Genomic DNA, 9375 nt, shown 5'->3' with positions numbered 1-9375 from the left:
TAAAAGCACTGTCTCCTCATTGCTCTTCAGTGCAACCAAACTGCCATATATGTATATAGCCAAGAGAAAATCGGACAGCGATTTAATGTCAAAGTGGTTGTTTTCTGTGCCAAATGAGCTGCAATCGTTGTGCCAGATGACTAGGCCAACCATTTCTTGCACGAATAGAATGCGAAAAAAAAACATAACATCAGATTTTTTCAGTGCACAGGATTCATTGTACATTGGATCCCACTGTCTTAGGTACAGTTTCTTTAACGGCAGACTGGGGTACATTTAAATGATTGTTTTTATAAGCATTGCAAAAATGTAAAAGTCAGAGAATGGTGGTTTCCTCAGCTTTCATTGCAGAGTATGCAGATGCCAACATATCTTTGACATATTGTAACGAGAAGAAGCATATCTGATAACCCGAGAAATTGTCTGAACAGAAATAATTCATAGTCTGAAAAGAGAAAACTGCACATCTACTCCGGCCGACATTTTACTACAGAAACATGTCGTCATGATGATGATTCTTATTCATTCACAGTGCCAGCACTCTTTACTGCATAAGTCTGTGCAAGAGTGCGAACAGTAAATGGCAAGCAGCAGCAGTAGTGCATCATCCTTTCCCCTGTATTCACTGTCTATGTACTTAACCAAAAATAAAAATTACGATTACTAACGCTGCAAGACCAGGCCCCTTCTCATCAAACAAGCCATTTCCTACAAGGTACTTCACACCAAGGCACTGCGAGTTTTCTGTTTGAAACATAAGTTAAGGAGCTGCACAAGATTATGGTTATGATTATGGATTTTTATGGCGCAAGGGCATCTAAGGCCAAAGAGCGCCATGACACAAGGTATTTTTCTTTTTCTCAAGGTGGGGTCAAGGACCCGTTTTCCAAGCATTTCACCCTAAATAAGCCGAGCACCAGACCAGGGGAAAGCTTGTACCCATTGTATCACCGGTGGGTACCCGGCGGCACTGGGGATCGAAACCCCGCACCTCCCGCATCCGAGGCGGATGCTCAACCACTTGGCCACCGCTGCGGTCAGGAGCTGCACAAGATGGTATTATGGGGGTTTAACGTCCAAAAGCGACTCAGGCTATGAGAGACGCCGTAGTGAAGGGCTCCGGAAATTTCGACCACCTGGGGTTCTATAACGTGCACTGACATCGCACAGTACACGGGCCTCTAGAATTTCGCCTCCATCGAAATTCGACCGCCGCGGCCGGGATTGAACCCGCGTCTTTCGGGCCAGCAGCCGAGCGCCGTAACCACTCAGCCACCACGGCGGCTATGGAGCTGCACAAGAGTCCACACAACTTTCTGCACAGTGCGGATGTCAGATGAGTGATGTATTCCTTCCAGTCCTCATAAATTGGCAGTCAAACCACACCCTCGGTCACATGCAGCGTCACACCGTTACGGATGTTAGTTTTCTGTACAGTATGGTACACTGTTAAAGGGAACATGCAGTCGCGTGAAGTTGACTTTCCGCGAGGCGCTGCTGCGGAAAGCCGGAAAGAATGCCGAGCTGATTATGGTCCGGAGTTTCTTTTCGGCATTCTGTCCCCATGCCTGGATCTCATTTTTCACATCCACAACACATCAATTACCTCTTCTCGCTGCTGAATTGGCTTTTTCCATTCTGTGGTCGCGTTTCGTGCGAAATAAGCAACATTTTCTGCGGACTAGATTATCCATGTGTGAGTGACTTGGTTCATATGCCACTTAACGCGTACAGTACACGTTGATAAACATGCTGTTCTTATTGACTGATTCATGCACTAACACTGCGCCTTGGTTTAATCTATTTATTTATTTATTACCTTAAAGACCCCAGATATGGGGCATTACATGAGGGATGGGCATGACAGACTACAAGATGATGGCCTCAATCTTTTTCTTGAATTTGGTGGGGTTGGTAAGGTGTATGGCTTCCGGCGGCAGATCGTTCCAGTCCCGAGATGATTTGACAAAAAAAGATCGCAAATGAGATGCGGTTCTTGCAGGGGGAGGGTACACTGTCTTGCTGTGGTGAATGCGGCTGGACAGATGATGTGCTGCTGATATGATCGATGCTCCTAAAGATGAATGATAAAACTTATGGAACAAGCATAATCGAGATATTTTTCTTCTTGTTTCAAGACTAGACAAAGAGGCTCTAGATTTTAGAGAAGACACACTAGTATAATATGAATAATCACAGTAAATAAAGCGGATAGCGCGATTTTGTATTTTTTCAAGTGTTAGCGAGAGGTTCGACTGATGAGGGTCCCATACTGCTGAAGCGAATTCTAATTTAGGTCCGACGAAAGTTTGGTAAGCTAATAAATTAATGGAAGGGGTAGCAAAACGAAGATTTCGACGTAGGAAGCCAAGGGTGCGGTTAGCCTCATTAGCGATGTTCTTTATATGTGAAGACCATGTTAGGGTATGAGTTAAAGTAATGCCTAAATGCTTACAGGTAAGAACGGAACGCACTTCAGAACCAAAAAAAAACATATCTAGAGGGAATGTGGGATTGCCCGCGATGGAAGGAAATCATACATGTTTTAGCAATATTAAGGGACATTAACCACGGCTTGCACCAGGTTTCAGTTCGGGTTAAATCTTGTTGAAGGGTGTCGGAGTCGGTGCTTGTAGAAATCGGGCAGTAAATTACGCAATCATCTGCAAATAGCCGGATGCTAGAGGTAACGTTGGAAGGAAGATCATTAATGTAAATGAGAAAAAGCAAGGGTCCGAGCACTGTGCCTTGAGGAACACCTGAAGTAACCGGAGAACGAGGGGACGACGATTTGTTAGCGTAGACGAATTGTTCTCTGTTAGTCAAAAAGTTTTGAAGCCAGTTCATCACTAAATGATTAAGGTTTAGACGCGAGAGTTTTAGTAGTAATCTTTTGTGCGGTACTTTATCGAAGGCTTTTTCAAAGTCAAGAAACAGCGCGTCAAGAGGGATATTTAAGTCAAGATGCGAACTAAGGTCATTGATGAAAAGGGCTAGTTGGGAATCACAGGAAAGTCCTTTTAAGAAACCATGTTGTTTAGGGTGAAAAAAGTTTACTGAGACTAGGAATTTAATGATGTGAGAATAAATAACATGTTCAATCAGTTTTGAACAAATGCTTGTGAGGGAAATAGGGCGGTAGTTTTTACAAGAACAAGATGAACCTTTTTTGGGGACTGGGACGATCTTACCTATTTTCCAGTCTTGTGGCAGCACACCTGATGTTAGAGACTGTTGAAAAAGGTGGCATAAGATGACACTAACAATGTTCTTAGTATTTTTTAGAACTTTAGAGTTTAAGCCATCAATACCAGATGAAGAGGGCACTTTCAATGATTCGATTAGTATCATAATTCCACTGGTATCGAACAGAATGTCTAGCATAACAGGGTGATCGAAGACAGGGAAGTATGGTAATTTGCCTTCAGGTTCTTTAGTAAAAACTGAGCAAAAAAAAGGAGTTAAGAGTGCTACAGACTTCTTGTTCCGGTATGAGAATGTTACCATCTTTGTGTAATGTTAGAGGTTTGTGGCGTGTAGGGTTAATAGTTTTCTAAAACTTGTTAGGATTGGTGCGCAGCATAGACGGTAAAAGTGATGAAAAAAAGGAACGTTTGGTTTGGCTTGCTAAAGATTGGAATATTTTTTCCGCAGACTGATACCTTTTCCACGTGCAAGCGCTATTCAGGCGTTTGGCTGTTCGAAAAAGTCTTTTCTTTTTGTTGTTGAGGTGCTTCAGTTCGTTCTTAAACCACGGTGACGATGATTTTTCTGTGATGGTGATAGTAGGGATGTGCTTATCAATCAGTTGATGCATTTTGTGTTTGAAGAGAGACCAGTTAGTTTCAATAGACCGGCTTGAGAAGTCAAGGACCAGCCACGCCCAAAAGTCGGACAGTTCTGCGTTCATGGCTGTGTAGTTCCCTTTGTCATATAAGGTTAGTGTCTTTTTTTGCTTTTTCAGGTATGGCAGTTTGAAGGAAAATGTGCTTAGTATTACGGAGTGGTCACTAAACCCAGGTAAATGAAGCAGAAGTGACACGTTATCTGGGTGGGAAGTGAATACAAGGTCAAGAATATTAGAAGAATGATCAGATTGCCTGGTAGGGTTAGATACGAGCTGGGACAAGCCGAAGGTTAGGCACGTGTTAACAAAGTCACTTTCGATGTTATCTTTGGATGTAATGGCAGGGAGGTCAGACCAGGTAATATCGGGAAAATTAAAGTCACCATAAAGAAGAATGGGAATGTGCTGATGTGACGTAGTTATGACGCGGAGTGTTTCATGGAAGTGAGCCACAAAGGAATCTGTTAGATCAGGTGGTCGATAGCAAACGCCGATGATAACTGGAGGGAACGAAGCATGGCATTGAATGAAAAGCAATTCTAGAGGGGATGCAAGATTAATCTCGGAACAACGACATGACTGATGAGCACCGATTAGTACACCTCCTCGCCTGTTTATCCTGTCACGTCGAAAGAAATTGAAATCTGGAAACACGGAAAGTATCTCGGAGTCTCCTGTGGACGAATTTAGCCATGTTTCGGTTAGTACAATTATGTTGCTCTCCGTCGTGCGTACGAGACTGGCGAGGGTGTCAAGCTTAGGTGGAAGGCTGCGGATGTTAGTGTAAAGAATGGTCAAGGGGCGGAGCTTAGTCTTTTCGGAAGGGCCATTGGGTAGCTATGGAGTGCGGGGAACGACTTTGTTTGTAACATGGTCATAAGTGTACGTAGTGGTACCAATGATGAGCTTATTGTACCGGAGTTTGTATTTTTCGGTTTGCGATTTTCCAAATGCAAGAAGCTGCTTCCTTGCGAAGAGAGTAGTTTTAGAGTAGTCCTCAGAAACACTATAGCCACTGTCCTTTAGTTTGCTAGCACAAGAAAGAATTTTTTCTTTTGTTTTATAGTGAGCAAAATTAACAATAATCGGCCTGATTTTGTTAGCATCAAACTTTCCCAGTCTGTGAGCTCTTTCAATGTCTGTTGGGTTGATTGTGACGTCTAGTTTTTCTTTGCATACTTCAGTGACAATCTTTTCAGATTCAGCCCAGGTTTCTTGGTTAGTGTCTTTTAAGCCAAAAAAACAACAAATTGGATCGGCGTGCCCTGTCTTCACAGTCGGCCAGCTTAGACATAATGTTCGATATTTCACCTGCATTTTGCTCTGCAAGCTCCCGAACTTCGCTTATATCATCCTTTATGGCGCCAAATGATTCGCAATCTTTTTCAATTTTAGATAGTCTGCTTCTTTTTTCACCTAGCGCTTTGTCATTTTGGGTTAACGTGCTGCGAATTGTTTTCATTTCGGCCAGCAAAGATGCCTGTCCAGATTGAAGTTCATTCAAAGCTTCCATTATGTCGGAAGAATCTTGCGGAGCAGCACCGCGGGTGTTGGGACCGGGGTTTAATTCAACATCACCCGCCAAAATCAGCAGTTGGCGGATGACACCGAGGCATTCAAAGGCAGTCGCGACACAACACTGAGGGCTCGGCAGCACTAGCAATGCCGCATAACGGGTACGCCGCGCAAATAATGAGTGTTCATAGTTTACCTAGATGACAAAAAGGCGACGCAGGTGAGCGTACGTGGACATCGTTGCAGTGCTGCCGAGCCCATTAAGCGCGTTCGGCGTTGGTGCTGTCCTTAAGTAGTGTGGACGCTGCGGTGACGTAGACATGCTGGCTATCATCGTTGGGGGGAGGTTGGGTGGGTAGAGTGGCACATGCGCTGTACTCAGACAGGAACCAAAGCTGGCGTTTGGGCAGTATTCCAAGGTAGGCCTACTTGAGGGAGGGCGTAGATGGCACTGGGTCGATCCTAGTGATCCAGCCGACTAGGGTCCGGCCGGGATGCACAACCAGGCGTTGTTGCTCCACGGATGATATGGCGATGGTACCGGCAGGAGGGTGTTGCCGATGGCCCAGCTCGCGTCAGCACAAGCACCAGCCGGCGGACTGAAAGGCACGAGCGCCAGCACCTGCACGACAAAAAGGCGACGCAGGTGAGCGTACGTGGACATCGTTGCAGTGCTGCCGAGCCCATTCGGCACCTACATCGCCGAAACAATAACAAAAAACACCTTTACAGACAGGCTGACTGCTGGAAACGCTACAAAGGCTGGAAATGCTACAAAGCATGCGATAAGGATTATCAGTTGATGTCTAAAAAATGGTGTCATTGCATGGCATCAATTTTTTGGGAAGGAAGCATTCGAGTATTTTTTTATTTATTTACACACACTGCTGTCTCTTCTTTTAGAGGCGTAACAGGGGTGGGCTACACAGCTTTTGATTACAACAATGTCAATAACATAGTTAGGCAGTTCTTTTTGAAATTGATTATTTAGCAATGCACGCAGCTCACCGTCCAAGTTATTCTATAATTTAACATTCTGTGGACCTTGATATGCCGGCCTGTTGACATTGCAGATCTGCAAGCTTGAGCAATTTTTGGAAGCCACCCAAGACAAACACATTAGGTAAAAAACTGTGAAGCGTAGTAGTGATGTCATTGTTAAAGAGTGCGGGAAGACAGGACACATGAAAGGAAGACATGCAACACAACCACTGAAGCAAATGGATCATTACCAACTCGCCCAAACAGAAACTTTAATTTAGAGGTGATATGTTCACTTTTTCAAGAACTGGTGAGCGGTTTGAGCAGCTTTACATCGTACCAGTCTTTTTAGTTTTCATTTACCCACTGCAGTATGTTTTTTCACATTCACACTGCTCTGATATAATAACTACCAGCCCTTCTGACATGTATGATCCTGACAAAAGTCAACGAAATTTGGGTGCGCAGAAAAACCCATATACATGCGCCATAACCCATAGCAACATTTCCAAGGCAATCATGAGGGAACATGCACGCTCCATTCACTGGCATAATGCCAGGCAATTGGTACACAAGGCACCAGCACACCAATGAAGTTTTTCCTACACAGCCACATTCTGCAAACCTTTGAGGCTGACAAAACAGAAGATAGCAGTGCAGCACAAGATCAAGACTGTGACTAAAGATTTCTGGATGATAGGATTTAACAAAAGTGGCCATGGAATACTCTGTGTCAAACAAGCACATAGTTAACATACAACAGAGGAGAACCGTACACTGGTGAGTTGTTGGTATACCATGGCAACAGCAGCACCACAAGACAATGGCACAGGATCAGCACAGCCCCCTAGTTCTTCTGTCAATATCTTTTGGTGCTTCTACCGCAGATTGAATATTCTATAATCAGTACTTCTCATGATAACTTGGTATCTTGCAAATACTTTAAAAAATCTATATTTAGAATGAACTTAAACACTTGTACCCATTCTTGTATTACTCATAACATGCTTCAAGTTTTTTTTTTTCTGGAAAGGGGGGGGGGAGGCGAGATGCTGGCAGATAACTTCAAACATGTTTGCTACGTCCTTTTGCATACATTCCTCCCAGATATTTTTGGGGACACTGTTATCTGTTCTTATAAGCAAACACAGGTTTTTTTGTAATGCTCCTTTTCTTATTCTCAATTTTACAACCCTGCTGGGGGCACGTTGTTTGACCCCTCGTTGACCTTACGAAAAAGAAAAAAAAGATGTCTCGGGGAAACTACCCGTGGAATCTCCCACGCATGCTCCCCTATGTCGGACCGTGAGACGCGACCAACGATGGACAAGATGACGAAAGGAAGTGGGCAGAAGCGCATTCCCGAGGACGAAGTAGCAACGGACCTCCGTATCCTCCTTGCCCATTCCTACAGGGCTCAGCGTGCTATGTGCGGCGACTCTTCCGATCTGTGAATCGTGTGGTGAAAGCGGCGGAGCCTCAGTGTATTTAACGAGTGTCCTGAGTACGAACGATCGCTCTGGGCCCTGACGACAAGGCTCACCCAGTTGCTCGACGCTATGAACTTTTAATTCTTGACTGTTTGCTCTTTGTTTCCTTCTAAATTATGTAATCAAGTTTCTTGAAAAGTGCCAGTAAACCCGTTTGTTTTTCGTTTTCCCAAGCTTGAAGTTCCATATTTCTTCAACCCGAAGGCTCGGACCCGTTACCCAACGGAGCCCGGGTTCGAGTGAACCCCTGTGCCACGACACTATGAATGATTTACTTTTCACTGTTCAGACATTTTTTAAAAGTTGAACATAGTCTCAGCAGATACTTTCTTGTTACATAGTACTCAGTACCATAAGTAACTGTTTTCATGAAAAGTATTTTCAACAAATCTGTTTTGCACTCATGTGCCCAAACTTTGACCTACAGCAGATAGATCTGAGAAAAACGCACCAAGACTTAACTGCCACTCAATGTTATTTCACAAAATCAGCATACGGTGATGCCAAGTTCAGCAATACATAGTACCACAACTTGTTTGGCAGACTTCGCTACAAATGTATTATGCTGTCTTGCCATGCTGTTGCCAAATACAAGACATGTTAACCTGTTGTCATTATGAGCAGGCAGTGGTGGTGAACAACACTTACAGTAAGAAAAAAAAGAGAGAGAAGAGGCTATCAAATACAGATGCTTTGCTGAAGCATGTTGATGACCTCTGTTAACACTAGTTATGTCAAACTAAACTGGTAGCCGCGTTCACACTCATTTGAGGTGCTGAATCGAGCTGGACTGGTCAGAAATGTGCTTATGGAGTGTCTTTATACGGTTATGAAGGCATCAACTGTACAGCAATTGTAAACGTTGTCACTGTCATTTCGGCTCAGGAGGGCTAATATTTTAGTGTGAAAGTACTACTTCATGAGGTCTAACTGGCTTACAGAGTTAGTGTGAAGCTTGACCTTGAGGATGACCTTGGCAAACATAATAAAATAAATATTGCCGGGACTGGGATTCGAACCCGCGGAGGCGCGAGCAGATCAATTTCGCTGGCCTGTGCACGAGAGCACCATGCTGCTGCCGCAGACGACCCCGGTTCGCGTTAAACTGCAACACACGCTCGCGCTGTGCATTGCATGTCGTCGTCTTCCATCAACAACTACTCTAGAACTAGTCTCGTAGCCAGAACTGCCGACGACCTAGCAAAGCAAAACCATGAGACAACCAGGCTAAACACGTGCTTTCACACATATACTCGGTTTAACTACGTTAAAACCCTACCATTCTCCCCCTCCCTTGTGCGGTACCCGTTTACTATACAGGGTCACAGTGGCTGAGCTCGCACACTGCGCTCAGTATTTCAAAGAAAATTAACTGTGTGAACTCGCTTAATTGAACAGGTCAGGCCTGAAGTGATCAATTTCGAATCGCGTCACACGGAGGTACTATCGGCAGGCAAAATTTACGAGGTGGGAGTGTACGGGGAAGAAGAAGAAGATTGGTTTTTGGGGAAAAGAAATGGGGCAGTATCTGTCTCGCATCTT

At 44.3% G+C, this 9375-nt stretch overlaps 1 protein-coding gene across 4 annotated transcripts in view; it reads right to left on the bottom strand.

Moving 5' to 3' along the window:
• Window positions 1-1008: 1008 nt before the first annotated feature.
• LOC144112919 (uncharacterized) overlaps window positions 1009-9375 on the bottom strand; it is a 58337-nt gene continuing 49970 nt past the window's right edge. Inside the window, exons 3-4 of one of the 4 annotated variants that reach the window (XR_013310551.1) lie at window positions 5792-5984; window positions 1009-2074 (exon numbers count right to left, since the gene is read on the bottom strand). The gene's annotated coding sequence lies outside the window, so the exon portion shown is untranslated. Of the gene's footprint in view, window positions 5985-9375 lie in introns of all 4 variants that reach the window. The other 3 variants (XR_013310553.1, XR_013310550.1, XR_013310552.1) reach the window with 3 other exon arrangements.

This window comes from Amblyomma americanum, chromosome 1, assembly GCF_052857255.1.
Source record: "Amblyomma americanum isolate KBUSLIRL-KWMA chromosome 1, ASM5285725v1, whole genome shotgun sequence".
Taxonomy (NCBI): Eukaryota; Metazoa; Arthropoda; class Arachnida; order Ixodida; family Ixodidae; genus Amblyomma; species Amblyomma americanum.
The sequence above is the reverse complement of the archived record's forward strand: the minus strand, read 5'-3'. Positions and strand labels throughout refer to the sequence as shown.